Below are 23,501 nucleotides of genomic sequence, written 5' to 3'. Positions count from 1 at the left end.
ACTTGCATGACATCTTTTGTCCTACCCTCCCGTGGCAGCGGGGTCCATATTGGAAACTAAGGGATATTAAGGCCTCCTTTTAATAGAGAACCGGAACAAAGCATTAACACATAGTGAATACATGAACTCCTCAAACTACAGTCATCACCCGGAGTGGTCCCGACTATTGTCACTCCAGGATTGCGGGATCCTAACACGTAGTAGGTGACTATAACTTGCAAGATCGGATCTAGAACATGGATATAATGGTGATAACATAAATGGTTCAGATCTGAAATCATGGCACCCGGGCCCAAAGTGACATGCATTAAGCATGGCAAAGTCATAGCACCATCAATCTTAGAACATAATGGATACTAGGGATCCTGCCCTAACAAAACTAACTCGATTACATGATGAATCTCATCCAACTCCTCACCAACCAGCGAGCCTACGAAGGAATTACTCACTCCCGGTGGGGAGCATCATGGAATTGGGGATGGAGAAGGGTTGGTGATGATGAAGAATGAAGATCCCCCTCTCCGAAGCCCCAAACGGACTCCAGATCTGGCCTCCCCATGAAGAATTGGAGGTGACGGCGGCTCCGTCTCGTGGATCGTGATAATTCTTTCTCCCTGATTTTTTCTGGAAAAATAGGATTTTATAGCGTCGGTTTCAGGGTCTGCGGGGCCACCAGGTGGGGACAACCCACCTGGGCGCGGCAGGAGAGGGGGGGCCGCCCTGGTGGGTTGTGCCCACCCAGGTGCCCCTCTCCGATAGGTCTTGGCTCCAGAAATTCTTGTTTATTGTATAAAAATTCCTCGCAAAGTTTCGTTCCATTCCGAGAACTTTTATTTCTGCACAAAAACAACACCATGGTAGTTCTGCTGAAAACAACGTCAGTCCGGGGTTAGTTTCATTCAAATCATGCAAATTAGAGTCCAAAACAAGAGGAAAAGCGTTAGGAAAAGTAGATACGTTGGGGATGTATCAACTCCCCCAAGCTTAAACCTTTGCTTGTCCTCAAGCAATTCAGTTGATAAACTGAAAGTGAAAAAGAAAAACTTATACGAACTCTTTTGCTCTTGTTTGCATAAATAAGCTTAAACAGCACCCAGGTTTTCAGCAAACATTATAACTAACCATGCCGACAATAACTCTTAAAGATTATATTAACTCATATCAATGTCACAATCAGCTAGCGAGCAATAACAAGATATCTCAAACAGCAACACGATGTCAAAACAACCATGATAATATGACAATAGTGGTATCTCGCTAGTCCTTTCTAAGACCGCAAAACATAAATGCAGAGCACCTCCAAAGTTCAAGCAGCGACTAAACATTGTAATTCATGGTAGAAAAGATCCAGTCATGATGCACCCAACATTAGCTACACACAATGCATAAGTCATGACAGCTGTGCTCTCAGGTTTTGGTGCTTGTTTTAGAAGGTGATGACACAACATAAAAGTAAATAGATAGCCCCTTCGCAGAGGGAAGCAGGGATTTGCAGAGGTGCCAGAGCTCAAGTTTTTAAAACAGAGGTAAATGAAATTTTGAGACATGCACCCTTCTCATTTACTTCACGACTATCAGTTATCAATATCTTCCATGCTAAGCACGCTACTGGCGGTTCACAAGCGATAAAAGTAAAGGTTATGACTCCATTGGGAGTTTTTGTTTGATTATTTGTAAGCTTTTTCTATTTGCAGTTTGGGATTGGGCATCCCTATTACCGCTCTTTTCTCGTGCGATGGTGAGTGAATAAACACTCGACCTGAGAATAACCCGATTAGCGTGGAAGATACCGACCACCTCCTGTCGTTCCATGAACGATCCAGGCACACAAAAAGGATATTTTTTTAGAAGTTTTTAGAGGTGGCACATGCAAATTTACTTAGGACGGCATGGTAAAACCGCATATAGGTAGGTATGGTGGACTCATCTGGATTAACTTTGGTTTCAAGGATTTTGATGTACAAGCAGAATTCCCACTTAGTACAGGCGAAGGCTAGCAATTAGATTAAGAAGCAGCTAGCTAGAGAGCAACAACGGTCATAAACATGCATTATGCATAAGTAACATTGGACACTAGCATGAGTAGGATATGAACACCATGAACATAAATATCATAGAGGCTATGTTGGTTTTGATTCAACTACATGCATGAACATGTGCCAAGTCAAGCCACTCGAACATTCAGAAGAGGATACCATATCATCATACTACATCACAATCATTTTAACGCAATGTTGATATCCAAGATAAATCATTATCCACTCCTATCTACTTATGCACGGCATGGGAAACTATAATCTCTAATTGTCATTGCAAACATGTTTAATCATAATGTGTTGAATCATGGATACTAGGTTAAACATATTTACACAAACAGAACAAGTCGAGTTAATACCAGTTTCTCTCTGCCACGCAGAGTTCTTCGAATGTCGTCATTATTGCCTTTCACTTGCATGACCGAATGATATGAAAATAATAATAGTGCAAGAGTGCCGTGGACTAAGCTGGAATCTGCAAACATTTTATTCAATAGGAGAAGACAAGGTAAAATGTGCTCTTTATTAGATCAGCAGTTATTCATATGAGAGCCACTCAACATTTTCATCGTGGTCTTCTCCTCGGTACGACTCAAATAAAAAGAAAAGAAATTCAGAGAAACACACTGAAATATTTTTGGAGTTTTTGGTTTTCTTAAACAAGCAAATAAAAAGGGAAAAACAAAAACGAGAAAAACTATTTACATGGGAAAGCTTCCAACAAGCAAAAGAAGATCAAGGAAATCTTTTTGGGTTTTCTTTTTTGTAATATTACTACTAAGCATGCATAGAAAGTAAACTAGCTACAACTATTTTGTTTTTGGTTTTTCTAAGGTTTTTCAAACACACAAGAAGAAAACAAGAAAAATAAAATTAAGCATGGATGATACAATGAAAAAGTGTGAACAACGACAAATGAAAATAAGTGGACATGAATGTAATGTCGGTGAGAACACGTACTCCCCCAAGCTTAGGCTTTTGGCCTAACTTGGTAGTCGATCAGTAGCCTGGATGGTAGTAGGGGTACTGAGGAGCGGGCATCCACTCATCCCACTGCTGAGGCTCCTCCTCTGCCTCTGCAGCAGCCTGAGCGTTCCAGTAGGTGATGATGTTCGCAGGCATAATCCTATATATCCTCCCCTGGCAACAAAATCAAACAAAGCAGGAGCAGGCAATGGGATAATATCATGAGTTTCAATGCTAAAAACCAGGTTATAAGGGATAGGAATGTCAGGAGAATCTTTATCAGTGAAATGGTGGTGATCCATGGCTGTGCAGTCTAGGTAAACTTTGGTCAGAGGGTAATCATGATGGCGTATCCCAACATTAAAGTGAGCCATCAAACGAGTAGCAAAAATCCCACCATGTATTTTACCCTTGGATTTATTAATGTGGAGGCGACGAGCCACAATAGCTCCCAAGCTATAAGTGTTGTCGCCCTCCAGTGCATGACGCAAAACAGCAAGGTCTGGTGAACTGAGTGCACCCACCTTCTCTCTAGCAAGCAAGCATTTGGCAATAAAAAGAGCAAAGTAATGAACAATAGGAAAATGCAAGCCAGCGGTAGTGATAGATGACACCCCTCTCTCATCTCCCACTGTCAAGGTGCGATAAAAGGCCTCAAACTCAGTTGGCCTAGGCTCGCCTAAGCTCCCATCAGAACGGATCATGCATATGTTACAAAATTCCGTAAGTGGTATCTGATGGTTTTCAGCATATAAATCAAAACTCACTTCAGGAGGATTATTCATAGGAAAGAAAGTAAAGCTTTCAACAAATATGTTTGTGAGGATTTGATGTTGTTCACACCCATCTGCGATGAAGTCGGTGAGGCCGGCATTAGCAGCATATTGTGTGAACTCCTAAAGGATTCCAGCCTCTTCCACGAATTGGGTATGTGTCCATTCGCACGGCCGTACCACCGCCAACCTCCGAGGGTGGAGATCACTGTTAGATGACTCCCCAATAACACCCTTGGAGTTCTTGTTGGAAGCAAACTTCCTAAAGATATTCATATTTTTCCTATGACAATAATTCTGAAATTTTTAGTCCACAAATTTTTCTCAACAGAACTTCACAAAATTGATACCAACTACTCATAGGGATACATAGAGGCCATAGCAAGCATTCAAACTACTTAGAACTCTAAGAATTCAACATGCAAGCTCATCTACAACGGCACCAAGAGTAGCTAGTTATTCAAAAATATAAACCACGAAAACAAAAACTAATTGGACAAATGGTGGAGTCACATACCAAGCAACAATCCCCCGAAACAGTTTCGGAAATGGAGCTTCGAGCAAAGAGATCAAAATCCGCGGGCTTGAGAGCAAGAACACGAGAGAGAGAGAGCTATGGAGAATTTTTTTTCTGGAGGTAAGTGACGAAGTGGTGTAAAGAGATAAGTGAGGGGGCCCACATGGGGACCACAACCCACCAGGGCGCGCCTGGGGGTCCTGGCGCGCCCAGGTGGGTTGTGCCCACCTGGTGCACCTCCCTCTGATATTATTTGCACCAAAAATTTGGAAATATTCAAAAAAATTGTATTAAGTTTTCAGGGCATTCTGAGAACTTTTATTTTTGGGTCATTTTTTATTGCACGGGAAAATCAGAAAACCGAAAAAACATGGCATTTTATTTTATTTAACTAATAAAAACAGGAAAAAAAGTAGGGACAGAAGGTAGTGCTTACTAAATTCATCAACTTCATACCTCTCAAAAATGGTCCATTAATAAGGTTGATCAGGTCTTATTAACAACCACTTTCGATTAGCATGAAACCGAAGAATTTTCGTAATCACTAAGTTACCTCAATGGGGATATGAATGTCCCCAACAATAAGCATTTCATATTTCTTTTTGATAGTAGGTAGAGGTATTTGAAAACTTCCAATAGTGATTGTCGGAGATTTTTCAATAACATTAATACCATTCACTTGGAATTGTTTCTTCGGAAAGTGCATCGTGTGCTCATTACCATTGATATGAAAAGTGACCTTGCTTTTATTGCAATCAATAACAACCCCTGCAGTATTCAAGAAGGGTCTACCAAGGATAATCGACATGTTGTCGTCCTCGGGCATCTCAAGTATAACAAAGTCAGTCAAAATAGTAACATTAGCAACGAGAATGGGCACATCCTCACAGATACCGATAGGTATGATAGTTGATTTATCAACCATATGCAAAGATATTTCGGTAGGTGTGAGTTTATTCAAATCAAGTCTTTTATATAAAGAGAAAGGCATAACACTAACACCAGCTCCTAAATCACACAAAGCAGTTTTCACATAATTCTTTTTGATAGAGTAAGGTATAGTTGGTATTCCCAGATCTCCAAGTTTTTTAGGTACTCCATCTTTAAACGTATAATTAGCAAGCATAGTGGAGATTTCAGCTTCCGGTATTTTTCTTTTATTAGTGATGATGTCTTTCATATACTTTGCATAAGGAGGCATTTTCAAGATATCAGTCAAGCGAGTACGCAAAAAGACTGGCCTCAGCATTTCAGCAAAGCGTTCAAATTCTTCATCATCATTCTTTTTAGTTGACTTAGGTGGAAAAGGCATAGGTTTTTGAACCCATGGTTCTCTTTCTTTACCGTGTATTATAGCAACAAAGTCTCTTTTATCATACCTTTTATTCTTAGGTTGTGGGTTGTCAAGATCAACACGTGGTTCTATCTCAACATCGTTGTCTGGTTCTTTGTTATTTGGTTGAGAGTCTTCATGAACATCAGCATTATGTTTTTCATTATCACTAGGTGAATGTTCATTACCAGACTGAGTTTCAGCATCAGAGGTAGAAGTTTCATTATCATTATCAGGAGGTTTTTCTATTTCAGGTTCACTAGCTAGAAGCATGCAAAGTCCTATCATTTTTGTTTTTCTTTTTAGAAGAACTAGGTGCACTAGTATTAGCTCTTTGTGAGTCTTGTTCAATTCTTTTTGGGTGTCCCTCAGGATAAAGTGGTTCCTGGGTAATTTTACCTCCTCTAGTTGCAACTCTAACAGCAAGGTCATGTATATTATTATTCATTTCATCAAGCAACTCACTTTGAGATTTAGCAACTTGTTCTAACTGAGTTTGAACCATAGAAGCATGCTTTCCAACACCTCTAACATCATTTGATATTCTGAATAACAAGACACTCAAGTGAGCAATCATATCAGAATTGTATTTCAATTGTTTCATAACATTTGCATTGAAGTGATCTTGTTTTCTAATGTAGTTTTCAAACTCATAAATGCATTGGCTAGGATGCATATTGTGAGGATTGTCATTATCATTGAACTTCATTAGAGAACTTACCTCTACCACCTTAGGCAGTGGTGGTGTATTAAGCCCATGCATTTCTTCAATAGGAGGTAAATTTGTAACATCCTCAGCTTTAATACCTTTTTCCTTCATAGATTTCTTTGCCTCTTGCATATCTTCAAGACTAAGATATAATATACCCCTCTTCTTCGGAGTGGGTTTAGGCGGTGGTTCAGGAAGAGTCCAATCATCATAATCTTTCAATATGTTATTCCATAATACTTCAGCTTGTCCAATAGTTCGTTCCTTGAAAACACACCTAGCACAACTATCTAGGAAGTCCCTAGAAGCATCGGTTAGTCCATTATAGAAGATATCAAGTATCTCATTTTTCTTAAGAGGATGATCAGGAAAAGCATTTAGTAACTGGCAAAGCCTCCCCCAAGCTTGTGGGAGACTCTCTTCTTTAGTTTGCACAAAGTTAATTATTTCCTGTAAGGCAGCTTGTTTCTTATGAGCAGGAAAATATTTTGTAGAGAAGTAATAAATCTTATCCTGGGGACTACGCACACAACCAGGAGCAAGAGTATTGTACCAAGGTTTAGTGTCACCCTTTAATGAGAAAGGAGATAATTTGAGAATAAATTAATAGCGAGTTTTCTCATCATGAGTAAAAAGGGTGGCTATGCCATTCAACTTAGTAAGATGTGCCACAACAGTTTCAGTTTCATAACCATGGAAGGATCAGATTCAACCAAAGAAATCAACTCTGGGTCGACAAAGAATTCATAATCCTTATTATCAATAAAGATAGGTGAAGTAGCAAACTTAGGATCATATTTCATTCTAGCATCCAGAGATTTTTCTTTATACTTGCATAATAATTTCTCCAGATCATCTCTATCCTTACAAGCAAGAATATCTCTAGTTGTCTCCTCATTCATAGCATAACCTTACGGTACCTTAGGAAATTCATATCTAGGAAGGCTAGTTCTAGCAGGTGTTTCAGGAGTTTCAGTTTCAAGCTCATCATCAGATTCAACAACATCATGTTGTATTACTCTAGCAAATTGTTTATCAAGAAATTCACCAAAGTGGCACATCATCATTATCAAGCAAGGTACTAGCATCATCATAAGCATTATCCATAGCAGAAGTAGCATCATCAATAACTTGCGACATATCAGGATTAATAGCATGTGGTGGTGGTGTTGCAATTTTACTTATAACAGAAGGTGAATCTAAAGCAGAACTGGATGGCAGTTCCTTACCTCCCCTCGTCTTTGAGGGAAATATCTTTGTCTTAGCATCCTTCAGATTCTTCATAGTGATAAAGTGATAATAATCCCAAGTGACTCAAAAAATATAACTATGCTCCCCGGCAACGGTGCCATAAAAAGGTCTTGATAACCCACAAGTATAGGGGATCGCAACAGTTTTCGAGGGTAGAGTATTCAACCCAAATTTATAGATTCGACACAAGGGGAGCCAAAGAATATTTGAAGGTATTAGCAGCTGAGTTGTCAATTCAACCACACCTGGAGGTTAATTATCTGCAGCAAAGTGATCGGTAGCAAAGTAGTATGATAGTTTTGATAATAGTAGCAGCATCAACGGTAACAGTGATAGAAGTAATTTTGTAGCAAGTGTAACAGTGATGATAGCAGTAGTAACTTAGCAAGAACAATATAGGATAAATTCGTACGCATTGGATCAGTGACTTGTTGGATGATATTCATCATGAGACAGGTAGGGAAAGTCCAGTAGTTCCCCTAAAATTTCTCCCCTATATCTCAAAACAGGGGACTCCCCTAAAACTTGCTCAACTCCAGCAGTTCCCCTAAACATCTCCCTTATTCTATATTTTAAGAATATTTCATAACTACCAACGGCTAGTTTCGAACGACTAGTTTTCCAATGGCTAGTTTCAGCTCTATAAAAACACGATCACCCCTCATATCTCTCACAATCCTGATCGTGCCTCCTCTTCTACTTCTCTTTCGCCATCCCTCTGCCATCTCTCCACAATGAAATGAGTCACCGTCGAAGTTTGGCCTGACAGTTTTCCGAAGATTCCTCCTCCGAAGATGAGGAACTCATGATGGCTGCAATTGTAGCAGAGGAAGAAGAAGCCCGGTTGCATGCTCCACGACATGGAGGTTCACAACTGGGACGTCAATCTCTTCAGCGCAATTTTGCGGAACGCTTTCAGAACCTCCACAAGGACTATTTTGCAGAGAACACCACCTTCAAGGCAAGGAAGTTTTGCAATAGGTATGAACTTAGTGCATCTGTTTCGTTTTCACCATAGTAGTCGCTCTTCATGTCTCATTTAAGTTTTTCTTCACAGGTATAGAATCCATCGTCCTATTTTTCTGCACATAGCAAGTGCTATAGAGGCACATGATAGCTATTTTTCCCGGAGAAGAAATAGTGCTGGTGTTCCTGGTTTACATCCTTATCAAAAATTGACCTTAGTATTTCGAATCCTAGCTTATGGGATAGTAGCTGATCTTACTGATGAGTACTGTCGGGTAGCAAAGTCCACCGCTTTAGAAAATCTTAGAAGATTTGTGCGTGCTGTGATCAAGGTCTTTGGGGGTCAATACCTGAGATCTCCAAATGCTGAAGATACTGCTAGATTACTTGCAATTGGAGAGCAAAGGCGGTTTTCGGGTATGCTCGGAAGCATCGATTGCATGCATTGGAAGTGGAAAAATTGCCCTACTGCACACAAAGGTTTTTTTGTTGGCCATAAACGTGTACCCACAGTCATTCTTGAAGCCGTTGCTTCACCAGACCTTTGGATTTGGCATTCTTTCTTTGGTTTACCAGGATCTCATAATGATATAAATGTTCTCCACCGTTCACCCATGTTTGCAAATCTAGTTGAAGGGCATGCTCCAGAGGTGAATTATACCATCAATGGTCACAACTACAAACACAGTGTATTACCTTGCCGATGGCATATATCCGCAGTGGGCAACATTTGTGAAGACAATTCCAAATCCAAACGGTGAGAAGAACAAAAATTTCTCCCGGTTTCAAGAAGCATGTCGGAAGGATGTCGAACGAGCCTTTGGTGTTCTGCAAGCTCGTTTTATTATTGTACGTGGACCGGCAAGGTATTGGGATCTGGAGACACTCGGAGAAGTGATGACAGCTTGCATCATCCTGCATAACATGATAATAGAAGATGAGCGTGGAAGTCGTGTAGACTACCGCTACGATAACATGGGAGAACTAGTGACACCTTCTCACCAAGAGGCGGCTACATTGACTCAGTTTCTTCAAGCTCAGAGTGATATTCGAGACAAACAAGTTCACTGTCAGCGTCAAGTAGATCTAGTTGAGCACCTGTGACAGATCCGTGGACTGATGTAGCTTTCAATAATGTAGTCTCTGTCACCATTTTAGATTATGCAAGTGTGTACTGTTTTTCAATTATAATGGGAGTGTAAGCACTATCTGTATCATTTTCTAAATAATGGAAGCAATTATCTAGCTAACATAGTCAGCAGAATGTTTCAGAGACATAGTACAGATTAGTACACATAGTTCATCCAAATGGTTCAAAGATAATAATTAGCACAGATTACAAGACACATAGTTCATCCAAATAGTTCAAAGATAATAATTAGTACAACTTACAAGACACATAATTCATCCAAATGGTTCAAAAATAATAATTAGTACAGATTACAAGACATAGCTCAAGCCGACGAGTTATGATGTCGGTTGATGATCTGGCTCTTCCTTAATTTGTAGAATTCTTGTTCTTGCTCATCTTTGCTAACACACATTAGTACCAGCGACGCATCAGCAACTAGCTAGTTTCTGTCTACTAACCCACATGAGCGACACACATCTGCTAGCTGCTTCTTTTTCTACAAAAAATCCGCTAGCTGCTCTCTGATGCATGCACGCATCAACCAGCCTTTGATACAGGCCAGCAAACCCCCACCCCCTATCCACTGCTGCCGCGCCTCTCCCTGCAGAATCCATTGCCCGGCGGCGGCCGCGCCCCTCCCTCCGTCTCGTCTTCAGCCACGACAGCCATGCCCCTCCCTCCGTCTCGTCTTCAGCCATGGGAGCCGCGCCCCTCCCCCAGCCACCGCAGCCCCGGCCCTCCTCCATTGCCCGGCGGCGCCCTATCTCCCTCCCCTAGATTCTCTATTCTTCTCGGATCCAAGAGAAAATCAAGGAAGAAATGAACCTGATGATGCAGCGACGACAGTGGCGTGGTGGCGGGATGGAGTTTTCCAGGCACAGTCGTTGCCTCATCCATGGAGTCGGGGAGGGGATCGGGGAGGTCGCCGTTCCCCTACATAGAGGGGAGAGAGAGGACGATTTGGGGGAGGCCAGAAAAATGGGGAGAGGATTGGGGAACTGCTGGCAGTAGTTTTTTTTCTCTGTTCCCATAAAAGAACAATGAGGGAGGGGATCGGGGAACTGCTGGACTTGCTCTTATAACCTAGGGCGATACGGCACTAGCTCCAGTGCATCAATATAATGTAGGCATGTATTCCGTAAATAGTCATACGTGCTTATGGAAAGAACTTGCATGACATCTTTTGTCCTACCCTCCCGTGGCAGCGGGGTCCGTATTGCAAACTAAGGGATATTAAGGCCTCCTTTTAATAGAGAATCGGAACAAAGCATTAACACATAGTGAATACATGAACTCCTCGAAGTATGGTCATCACCCGGAGTGGTCCCGACTATTGTCACTCCGGGGTTGCCGGATCATAACACGTAGTAGGTGACTATAACTTGCAAGATCGGATCTAGAACATGGATATAATGGTGATAACATAAACGGTTCAGATCTGAAATCATGGCACCCGGGCCCAAAGTGACAAGCATTAAGCATGGCAAATTCATAGCAACATCAATTTTAGAACATAATGGATACTAGGGATCAGGCCCTAACAAAACTAACTCGATTACATGATGAATCTCATCCAACTCCTCACCGACCAGCGATCCTACGAAGGAATTACTCACTCCCGGTGGGGAGCATCATGGAATTGGCAATGGAGAAGGGTTGGTGATGATGAAGAACGAAGATCCCCCTCTCCGGAGACCCAAACGGACTCCAGTTCTGGCCTCCCGGTGAAGAACAGGAGGTGACGGCGGCTCCTTCTCTGGATCGCAATAATTCTTTCTCCCTAATTTTTTTTCTCTGGAAAATAGGATTTTATAGCTTCGGTTTCAGGGTCTACGGAGCCACCAGGTGGGGACAACCCACCTGGGTGCGCCAGGAGAGGGGGGGCCGCCCTGGTGGGTTGTGCAACCCAGGTGCCCCTCTCCGATAGGTCTTGGCTCCAGAAATTCTTGCTTATTGTATAAAAATTCCTCGCAAAGTTTCGTTCCATTCCGAGAACTTTTATTTCTACAAAAAAACAACACCATGGTAGTGCTGCTGAAAATAGCGTCAGTCCGGGGTTAGTTTCATTGAAATCATGAAAATTAGAGTCGAAAACAAGAGGGAAAGCGTTAGGAAAACTAGATACGTTGGAGACGTATCACTGATCCATTTTGAACTTCTTCAAAACTTTATCAAGGTATGTGCTTTGTGAGAGTCCAATTAAGAGTCTTGATCTATCTCTATAGATCTTGATGCCCAATATATAAGCAGCTTCACCGAGGTCTTTCATTGAAATATTCTTATTCAAGTATCCTTTTATGCTATCCAGAAATTCTATATCATTTCCAATCAACAATATGTCATCCACATATAATATTAGAAATGCTACAGAGCTCCCACTCACTTTCTTGTAAATACAGGCTTCTTCAAAAGTCTGTATAAAACCATATGCTTTGATCACACTAACAAAGCGTATATTTCAACTCCGAGAGGCTTGCACTAGTCCATAAATGGATTGCTGGAGCTTGCACACTTTGTTAGCACCTTTAGGATCGACAAAACCTTCTGGTTGCATCATATACAACTCTTCTTTAAGAAATCCATTAAGGAATGCAGTTTTGACATCCATTTGCCAAATTTCATAATCATAAAATGCGGCAATTGCTAACATGATTCGGACAGACTTAAGCATCGCTACGGGTGAGAAGGTCTCATCGTAGTCAACTCCTTGAACTTTTCGAAAACCTTTCGCAACAAGTCGAGCTTTGTAGAAAGTAACATTACCATCAGCGTCAATCTTCTTCTTGAAGATCCATTTATTTTCTATGGCTTGCCGATCATCGGGCAAGTCAACCAAAGTCCATACTTTGTTCTCATACATGGATCCTGTCGTGGTTTTTTCACGGCAGATGTCCAAGTGTGAGGACTTAGTCGTGGAGCCATCGCAATGTAGTTAGCTTAAAGGGGTTAAAGCGGGACAAAGGACGCAAGGAGTTTATACTGGTTCGGCCCCTTGCGGTGAAGGTAAAAGCCTAACCCAGTTGAGGTGGAATTGCTAGGGTTTCGATGACCAGGGAGCGAATACGCTTTGCATGTCTCTCGATCTGTTGTTTCTTGTCCCTAAACCGTCGTCGGGTCGTCCCTTTATATACACAGGTTGACGCCCGGCGGTTTACAGAATCCCGGCCGGCTCATAAACGTGTCCGGCTCGGTTTCTACCCTTTCCTATCTTACAACACAAGTTATACATCATATGGCGGTTTATATTTACGGGCCCTAACCCATCATTGGGCCTTGGGCCTTCTTGTTAGATCTCTTCTGTAAAGCACCATATTCCTTGTCTTCGTGGGCTCAATATGAATAACTTATAATGAGTATAACCCGGCCCCTCCTGCGCGGTTTATACTTAGTAGTTATATCCCCAACATTAGGCCCCAGATTGATTTGAACTTGTTCATGTCAATCTTCAGTACTTAGGAGAATTCCTTTTTCAACACCTTCGTGAAAAATCTTGTAACTCGCCCTGACGTCATCTTCCAAGATCATGATAACCCGCCGTGACATCATCTTCCATTAACATTATATAGAACCCAAATCTTTTAATATTTCTCCTTTAATGAATCTCCGAAAATCGAGGCGTCTGTATATCTAGAGATCCGTTTTTCGACCTCCTCGATTCCCGCGCCTGCCACTTATCCATTCACCTTATAAATAGGACCGGGGGTCATTTTTACTTTTCCCCCTCATGCCTCTTCACTTCATGTTCTTCCTCGCATCGACCTAGCGCTCAAGCTCAGCCGCCGCCGCCAAGTCTTCGTCCTCGACCTCAACTCCGGCCGCTGCATCACCCTGATCGTACCAGAGAATCGCGGTGCCACTCCGCTATTCTATTAGCATTAGTAAGACTTCTGCCTTTCCGCCATAGATCTGCTATTAGGGTTTCAGTGTTCATTGGTGTTCGTCGGTGTTCATTGCTACACAATAGCTCTTGACCCAAACCTTGACTTTTTTTCCGCACAGCAATACCTGTAGCCCTTCTTTCCATTAGTGCATCTCATTTAAGTAGAAAATCCCATCTGGATCCTTCAACTGTTCAAGTACCAGAATATTTAACCCTGAATATTTTTCCATTTTCTCACACGCGGTAGATCCAGATTTATAATACCAATTTGTGAAACCTATTTTTCCACCACTTAGTTATTTCAGATATGTACCTTCAATACTAATGTAGGCGGTTTAACTTTTAGAAAATGATAACCCGCCAGGTACCATTAGTCCCCTCATAAACCGCCAATCGCTTGTCATTATAATTCTGGTAACATCAACCTCCAGTTTAACAATCTTGAATGCTTTAACAATTTCTATCTCTTAACCTGTAACACTTTATGCCTGTCAATCATGAATCTTGAACCGGCACAAACCTTCCTTCAGGTTGTTGAGCAAATGGCCAAGTCTTTTGATGCTTGCAACTGGGTTCCTTCCCGGGTTACTGAAGAACAACTGAACAGGTGCGTCACAACAGGCACTTTAGCAAAAAAGGAAGTTATCCACTGGAGGGTCCCTGGTCCAGAAAATCCTCCTGAACCCAAGGATGGAGAAGTAATTGTGTTCATTGATCGTCTGGGTCGAGGGTTTAGCCCTCCCGGATCAAAAAATTTCCGTGATGTGCTTGCTAGCTTCCAACTCCGCCCTAAAGACATTGGACCTAACTCCGTGTCCAATATTTGTAATTTTCAAGTGTTTTGCGAGGCTTATCTGCAAGAAGAACCCACCATTGAACTATTCAGAGACTTCTTCTATTTAAACCGCCGGGCTGAATTTATAGATGGGCCCAATACTGAACTTGGCGGGGTTTCAATTCAGAAAAGGAAAGATGTCAGCTTCCCTCACGCCAAACATCATAGTCACCCCAAAAACTAGAATCAGACTTGGTTCTATTGCCGAGATACGTCTCCAGCCGACGAGAATCCTCTGTCGGGTTATCATGCTCACCGGCTTACCAATACACATCCATTTCCCCAAAGGCTGACTGCAAAGGAATGGGCCAACTATCCACCACAGCTTTCAAAGTTCAGAGCCTTTGTTGCGAACGGTTTAACAGACATTGACTTTGTTCGTTGCTGGATATCCTGGAGCATTCTGCCTTTAAGCCGTCGCCCCGGTTTAATGTGCGAGTACATAGGGGACTTGAAAGATCCTCAACGGCATATCGACATTCAGCTAACGGAAGCTGAAATTACTGAAGCTGTCAAGAAGATACTGGATGAACCGGTGGTTGTATGCAGCAAAACAGGGCTTAGTCCCTTCTGTGCTTCCAATAAACCGCCAGCTGTAAGAATTATATAACTCTTGTTTTAATCCGGTCCTTTTAAACATTCCGTTATAATTTTGTCAATCTTTGACAGGGTGATGATCCGTTCTGGAAGAAGAAGCCATAGGACAAACCGGCCAAGACACCTCGCCCCAAGACTAAGGTTACCAAAAAACCTACCAAGAAGAAAACCGCCGAGTCCAACGATTTGAACATTGATGATGATCTTGATAATCCGGAATTAGAGGTAGAACTTGATTCTCTTGGCTCCTTTTTCATACACCTCATTGACAATGACTATTATCAGGATGACGCTCAAGCTAGCCATGCTGATGATGTAGAGGTAATTATTCTTTCCTCCGGTTCAGATCCTCTGCCAACACAGAAAACCCGTCAAGCAAAACGGAAAGTAAGATTTTCTCACCCCCTAGCTCACTTGGATCCAAACTTTCTTTTGAAGAAGCAGCAACACGAAGCTCGCCGCACAACCCGGCACAGTGGCCAGGTGGTTACTTCATCCAGTTTACCAAACACGCCAGTTCGTAAATGCCTCCCAGAGGTTTCACCTATTCCTGACACATCTTATCCCAAGGCAGGTTACTTCCGACAACCTCTTAATCCGTCTGATTCAAACTATCAGGGAACATCTCATTCATCTTCTGGCGAGTCAACAGGGACACAGTTTCCACCTCTAAAAATTGTTCCTGGGTAAGTATATTAAACTAACCCTTTATACCTTGTGCTTGCTTATCATACTAACCTTTATGTTCATTCCTTTCAGAGCCAAGGCCAGACCTAGCAAAAAGGCCAAATTGAATAAACCGGCTGATGATAATACGACCACTGAACCGGAGAAAACTCCAGAACTGGAGGACACAAATGTTGACGCTATTCTCGATGATCTGCCACCGCAAGATCATGACTTAACCGTTGAAAAAATGGAAGTTGATCCAACGGGCCATGTTGGTAAACTAGCAAGCCCAGTCAGAGCTGCTGATAAACCGCCAAGCCCACTCAAAGTTGCTGATGACAACACGGATGATATTATGGTTACTGGCTTCGGCCACACCACCCCTGGCAATCCTATCGCTTTATCAGAGCATAGTGCCAAGGAAGAATTTGCTGCTATGGACAAGGGCAAGTGGAAACAGATTTATCAAGCTATGCCCACCTCAACGCCCAAGACATTCATTCTAGGTTCTTAAACCGCATGTACACAAGCCGCGACTATGAAGCCGGCTTAGTGAACATGATGAAGGAGCGATATGAGGTAAATGCTATTAACTCTGCATACCTATTCTTCCTTTATATCCAATTTATAATATCAACTCTAGTTGCCCCCAAGGGCCGGTTTATCATATCCATATAAACCGGGACTGTGTAATACTTCAACCTTGCCTGGATAGCCCCCAAGGGCCGGTTTATCTTTTCAAGACGAATCGGGACTTTAGCCTATAAGGTGCAAACTCTTGTTGAACATTTTTGTAAACCAATTGACCACCAAGCTGATTGATAGAAGAAAATCCGTATTGCTAACTTGAGCAAATATGCATTAGCCCCCAAGTGCCAAGAATAATACTTGTATTGAGCTTGGGACTTATAAAAGCTTTTTGATAAAAAGCAAATAGGCATTAGCCCCCAAGTGCCAAGTGCAGAACTTGATATGTTCTTGGGACTTCAAATATATGTTGCTAACTCATAAATTGAACATTACTTGCAGGCTGATCTTAGCAAGAAAGAATCCCAAATCGCCGACCTTCAAGAAAGTATTAAGTCCCAACAATCAGAGACTTCCAAGGCTAAAGAAGAGCTGACCAGTGCTTTAACAACCATGGAGAAACTGAAGGAAAGCTTCAAGAAGGAACGGGCAGACTAGGACACAGAGAAAGCCACACTGCAACAGAAGGCTGAGGATGCAGAAGCAGCCCTTAATCCGGTGGTAGAAGAGCTGACTGGCTTGAAGCGGCAAATAAATGCCATGACCACTTATGTGTTTGGTAAGTATCCTTATTATAAGCTTTTAACATGTATTATCCCATAAACTGCCGGTTTATCGACATTCGTAATGATGCAGGATCTCGCATTACCCATCTGGGCTCTGATATGCAGAAGAAATTGAAGGCTGCCTATACTCTTATAGAGCAATTATATACCGGCGCGCAACGGATCATCTGTACCGCCTCTCATAACAAGCCGCCCCCAACTTTAATCAAGGGGACATTGGAAAGGCTGTCAATGTTACCTGCCTGGTTTGAAGAATTGAAGAAATCGGCTGCCAGGGCAAGTGCTCTTACTGCATTAACCCGGGCCAAAGCATGGATACCTGATCTTGATCCGGCCGATATTGGAAACGGCTATCCAAGCATAAAGGAGGACGGTTCAGACTTCGATAATAACAAAGGAAATGCGTCCACTGGCTAGCAAATTGGCTGAAGAAACTGATCTTTCACACTATCAGTCGATTTATGATGCCAACAACAAACGGGTTAATGCGCCAACTTATGATGCACAAAATCTTATCCCGCCAATCCGTAAGCACACCTATGCCCCTGATGTTGAACCCTCCACACTTATAAGTGATGAAGTTGTATTCCAAGCCCTAACTGGGATCGATTGGGCAACCATTGACTTCCAACCACTGGGTGGAGAGGAGGAGGATGAACTGGCGCAGGATGATCCACAACCTTCAAGTCAACCCGGCGAAGATTCATAAACCGGCGACCGGTTTAGCTTCTACATACTGCAACACTTGTGGAAAACAATTATCCTTTTGGGCATCAAAGCGCCTTGTAATAGGCTAGTTTAAACGCTTGCTCTGCTATGCCATCATGCATATTCACTTTGCAAGACACTGTTAATCCGACATGATTAAGATATGCTATGTCTGCTTATGATCCTTAGCAGCTTATTCAACCTATTCCTGCATACAATAGGTTTAAAGTGTCCTGGCGGTTTACCGCCGGACGGGTCATAATACCCAACATATAACCAGGGTTTACAACCAAGGCTGTGCTTAAGAATAATCAAATATGAAATATATCATACCTGTGATATTGAACCACGTTGTTGGTTTACCAACTTTTTGTGGTAAGGGTGATAACCCAAATCCTGAATATTGATAAGTCCTCCTATGTTTTGCCGGTTTATAGCAAAGCCGCACCGGTTTTAATAAACACCAGATTATCCTTATATCATACTGACGACATGTAGTCAAAAGCCAGACCGGGTCAATAGACACCGTTATCTTGTAATTTTGTACTGGCAACTTATAGTCAAAAGCCAGACCGGGTCAGTAAACACCGGATTACTATAAACCTCATCAAAATAAACCTTCAAAGAAAGATTTCAAAAGAAAACATGCAAGAAGCGAGGCTTTTCATGGGCTGTCAGGCCCAAAACGAGGCTTTTCATGGGCTGCCAGGCCCAAAACGAGGCTTTTCATGGGCTGCCAGGCCACTGAGTTAAACCGTTTTACAAACCTTATTAGATGGACCTCACATTAACCAATCTTCATTTTAACTATGACAAGTTCAGGGTCTATATAAGATTGACTTGTTAAACGTTCGATGGGTCTTACCAGGATTACCTGGGCGGAGTGACTTAGTTAAAAAGGCAGGATAATCTGGGGTTTTAGGTGAATACATCTGGCTTCCAAGCCTGGCTTTTATAGCCTATTACAAGGTTATAGACTCTTTGTTCTTTGAACAAAAGAGCCCCCAAGCAATATTTTGAGCTGTGCTCAATGGGTGCCTATGTTTGAGTTGTGCTTTTGCAACAGACTCTCTTTGGCCCCTTTTGACTTTGGGTAGCAAGCCCCCAAGTTTTTTTATGTGGCCTATAAGCCGGATCAATGGGTAATCAGAACTCTGCTTTATAAACAGAAGCCCCCATGTAACCAAAAACTTTTAAGAACGGCAGAGGCCCCACTTTAGTAGGGATGCCGGTTTATTATATTGATCATAATATATACATTGTCCAGAATATGTACATAAAAGGAGCCTATGGCTCAGGTGTAGTAAGGCCGAAGATGAGCGATATTCCATGGCCGGTGGGTCTCCTCCTCCGATTTACGTGAGTCTTTGTGCTCTCGAACATCGATAAGATAGTATGACACGTTGTTCAGATTCTTGCTGACCACAAAGGGTCCTTCCCAAGGCGGATGATAATCCCCAAGTGCAAGGAATCATCGTAGCAATTTCCAAAGGTGAAAGTGATAAGTATGGAGTGTCGAACCCACAAGGAGCTAAAGGTAAGATCAATATTCTCTCAAGCCCTATCTGCCACTGATGCGATTCTACGTACACCGAGCGTTTGCTTCCAACTAGCAACGAAAAATGAAACTACGTTGTGGGTATCAAGTGGATAACTTTGTATGATATCGGAGACCAAAAATATAAAAGTAGCTGCTGTTATCATAAAGTTAGAATATATTACTAAGTATTATAAATAGCGAGTGTGGAATAATGATGGATCGGTGTGCGGAATTGTCCTAGGCAATTGTTAACAAGACCGGTAGTTGTCATTGCAATTTCATATGAGGGAGAGGCATAAGCTAACATACTTTCTCTACTTGGATCATATGCACTTATGATTGTAACTCTAGCAAGCATCTGCAACTACTAAAGATCATTAAGGTAAAACCCAACCATCGCATTAAAGCATCAAGTCCCCTTTATCCCATACGCAACAACCCCCTTACTCGGGTTTATGCTTCTGTCACTCAAGCAACCCACTATAAGAGAATCATAAATGTATTGCAACACCCTACAGCGGGAATCCCTCACGCCTGCGTTACACGGAGGGCACCATAGGACAGCTCCAAAATAAAACATACAACTCGTACCAATCTAGATCATCAATCAACCCAAAGACAAAGGATATCTACTCAAAACATCATAGGATGGCAACACATCATTGGATCATAATATGTGGCATAAAGCACCATGTTCAAGTAGGTATTACAGCGGAGTGCGGGAGAGCGGACCGTGTAAAATAGATGAGGATGGTGATGATGATGGTGATGTTGATGAAGACGATCACCGCGGCGATGATTCCCCTCTCGATGGCACTCCGGCGCCACCGGAAGAGAGGAGGGGAGGTTCTCCCCCTTGTGCTTCCTCCTCCATGGCCTCCCCCCTAGATGGGGAGAGGTTCTCCCTCTGGTCCTTGGCCTCCATGGCGATGGTGGCCTCTCCGGGATACTCTTCCATGGCCACCGGTGATGACGGCCCCCTACGGCAGGGTGCCAGAGAGGGCCTAGATTGATTTCTCATGGCTACATAGGCTTGCGGCGGCGGAACTCCCGATCTAGGTTAATTTTCTGAGGTTTCTGTATTTATAGGAATTTTTGGCGTCAGTCACGTCAAGGACGTGTCCGAGGTGTCCACGAGGCAGGCCCACGCGCCTGGGGGGGTGGGTGCACCCCCCACCCTGGTGGGCACCCCAGGACTCTCCTGGCCCAACTCTTTTACTCCGGGGTCTTCTTTTGGTCCATAAAAAATCGTCAAAAATTGGCTCGTCAATTGGACTCCGTTTCATATTCCTTTTCTGTAAAACTCAAAAACAAGGAAAAAACAGAAACTGGCACTGGGCTCTAGGTTAATAGGTTAGTCCCAAAAATCATATAAAATCCCATTAAACATCGAAGATAGATAATATAACAGCATGAATACTTCATAAATTATAGATACATTGGAGACGTATCAGCATCCCCAAGCTTAATTCCTGCTCGTCCTTGAGTAGGTAAATGATAAAAGAAATAATTTATGAAGGGTGAATGCTAGCGGGTGCACAAGTTTGATCAATGATAATTTCAATCACCTTTTCTAGCATCATTATATGTCATAACAGTAGCTCATCTCATAAAACTTCTCATCATAAAGTAGCAAGCTATTCACATGTTATAGTATAGATCATAAACTTTCTTGAAAACTAACAAACCGTGTTATCAGTCATCAAACAATTACAATTCATCTTATTTTCAGGAAGAGTCTATGTCAAAGCTTTGATTTAGCAAACTCCACATACTCAACTATCATTTAGTCTTTCACAATTTCTAACACTCACGCGATATTTATGGGTTCAAAGTTTTAATCAGACACAGAGAAAGATAGGGGCTTATAGATTCGCCTCCCAACCTTTTACCTCAAGGGTAATGTCAACAATAATAGTTCATGATGCCTTACATCCAATTGGATATATATATCAGAATCTTTCCAACACAATGTGCTTGCCAAAGGATAAAATGTAAAAAGGAAAGGTGAAAATCACCATGAATCTTGCATAAGGGTAAGAGATAAAAGTAAAAGATAGGCCCTTCGCAGAGGGGAGCAGAGGTTGCCATGCGCTTTCAGGGTTGGATGCACAAAATCTTAATGCAAAAGAACATCACTTTATATTGCCACTTGTGATATGGACCTTTATTATGCAGTCCGTCGCTTTTATTTCTTCCACATCACTAGATCGTATAAAGCTTATTTCCTCCACACTAATCAATCATGAATATTTATAGAGCAATTTTTATTGCTTGCACCGATGACAACTTACTTGAAGGATCTTACTCAATCCATAGGTAGGTATGGTGGACTCTCATGGCAAAACCGGGTTTAAGGGTATTTGGAAGAACAAGTAGTATCTTTACTTAGTGCAAAGAATTTGGCTAGCATAAGGGGGAAAGGCAAGCTCAACGTGTTGGGCGATCCATGAAAATATACTTTATTTCAGATATAAGAAAACATAACCCATTATGTTGTCTTCCTTGTCCAACATCAACCTTTTATCATGTCATATTTTAATGACTGCTCACAATTACAAAGATGTCCAAGATAGTATATTTATATGTGAAATCTCCCTTCCTTCAATATTCTTTCATGAATTGTTCAAGTGACCAATTCTACGTTTGCTAACTTTCAATAAGTATACTACCTATATTTATTATGTGTGAAGTCATTACTCCCCATGATATAAGTATATGAAACATATATAAATTCAGATTTATGACATTCGATTCATTCAACCATTTACTCATAGGATATACATGAAGCACGTGAGCAAATGACAAACTACTCCAAAAAGATATGAGTGAATAACACTGAGTAGTCAAATAATTAACTAGTCATGGGAGGATTATGTTTCATTCAATATTTCAGATCCAATGATTTTATTCAAACAGCAAGTAAAATTGAAAATACGCTCTAACCAAGACACATATCATGTGATGAATAAAAATATAGCTCCGAGTAAGGTATACCGATAGTTTTGAAGACGAAAGAGGGGCTGCCTTCCGGGGCATCCCCAAGCTTAGGTACTTCAGTCTTCCTTGAATATTACCTTGGGGTGCCTTGGTCATCCCCAAGCTTAGGGTCTTTCCACTCCTTATTCTCCTCATATCGATATCTCACCCAAAGCTTGAAAACTTCAATCACACAAAAGTTAACAAAACTTCGTGAGATAGGTTAGTATGATAAAGAATAAACCATCCACTTTGGTACTGTCTAAGACAAGGTTCATAATAGTTCCCACACAATGTCTACTGTACCATATCGTTTCTACAATTTATATTGAGACATATAAGCCATAGAAACTAGAAAACAAGCAAACTATGCAATGAAAACAGAATCTGTCAGAAACAGAATAGTCTGTAATGATCTGAACATAAACCATACTTCTGCTACTCCAAAAATTATGAAATAAATTGGTGGACGTGAGGAATTTGTCTATTAAACTTATGAAGAAAGAATCAACTCAAAAGCACTCTTCTGTAAAAAATGACAGCTAATCTCGTGAGCGCAAAGTTTCTGTTTTTTACAGCAAGATCACATTAACTTTCACCCAAGTCTTCCCAAAGGTCTTACTTGGCACTTTATTGAAACAAAAGCTATAAAACATGATTACTACCGTAGCTTAATCATGTAAACACACAAAAACAGTAAGGGTAAATATTGGGTTTCCTTCCAACAAGCGCTTTTCTTTAGTGCCTTTTAGCTAGGCATGATGATTTCAATGATGCTCACATAAAAGATAGGAAGTGAAGCACAAGGAGAGCATCTTTAAGAATATGACTAGCACATTTAAATATAACCCACTTCCTATGCCTAGGGATTTTGTGAGCACTCAATTTATAAGAACAACAATCAACTAGCATAGGAAGGCAAAACAAGTATAACTTCAAAACTTTAAGCACTTAGAGAGGAAACTTGATATTATTGCAACTCCTACAAGCATGTATTCCTCCCTCATAATAATTTTCAGTAACATCATGGATAGCAACTTTGTTCTCATACTCAATTGGAACCTCTTCCAAAATAGTGGAATCATTACTAGCTAAAGTTGACACTCTTCCAAATCCACTTTCATAAATATCACACTAAGATTCAACACCCTCCAAAATAGTGGGATCACTAATTCCTAAAGTTGACACTCTTCCAAACCCACTTTAAATGATAGTATTATTCATACTCCAAAATATATAAGGGAAGTTCATGGAGCATTCTACAATTAATATAGACTAACCAAGCTCAAAATGTATA

This window comes from Triticum aestivum, chromosome 3D, assembly GCF_018294505.1.
Source record: "Triticum aestivum cultivar Chinese Spring chromosome 3D, IWGSC CS RefSeq v2.1, whole genome shotgun sequence".
NCBI classification, from domain to species: domain Eukaryota; kingdom Viridiplantae; phylum Streptophyta; class Magnoliopsida; order Poales; family Poaceae; genus Triticum; species Triticum aestivum.
Note: the sequence above shows the minus strand (reverse complement) of the source record.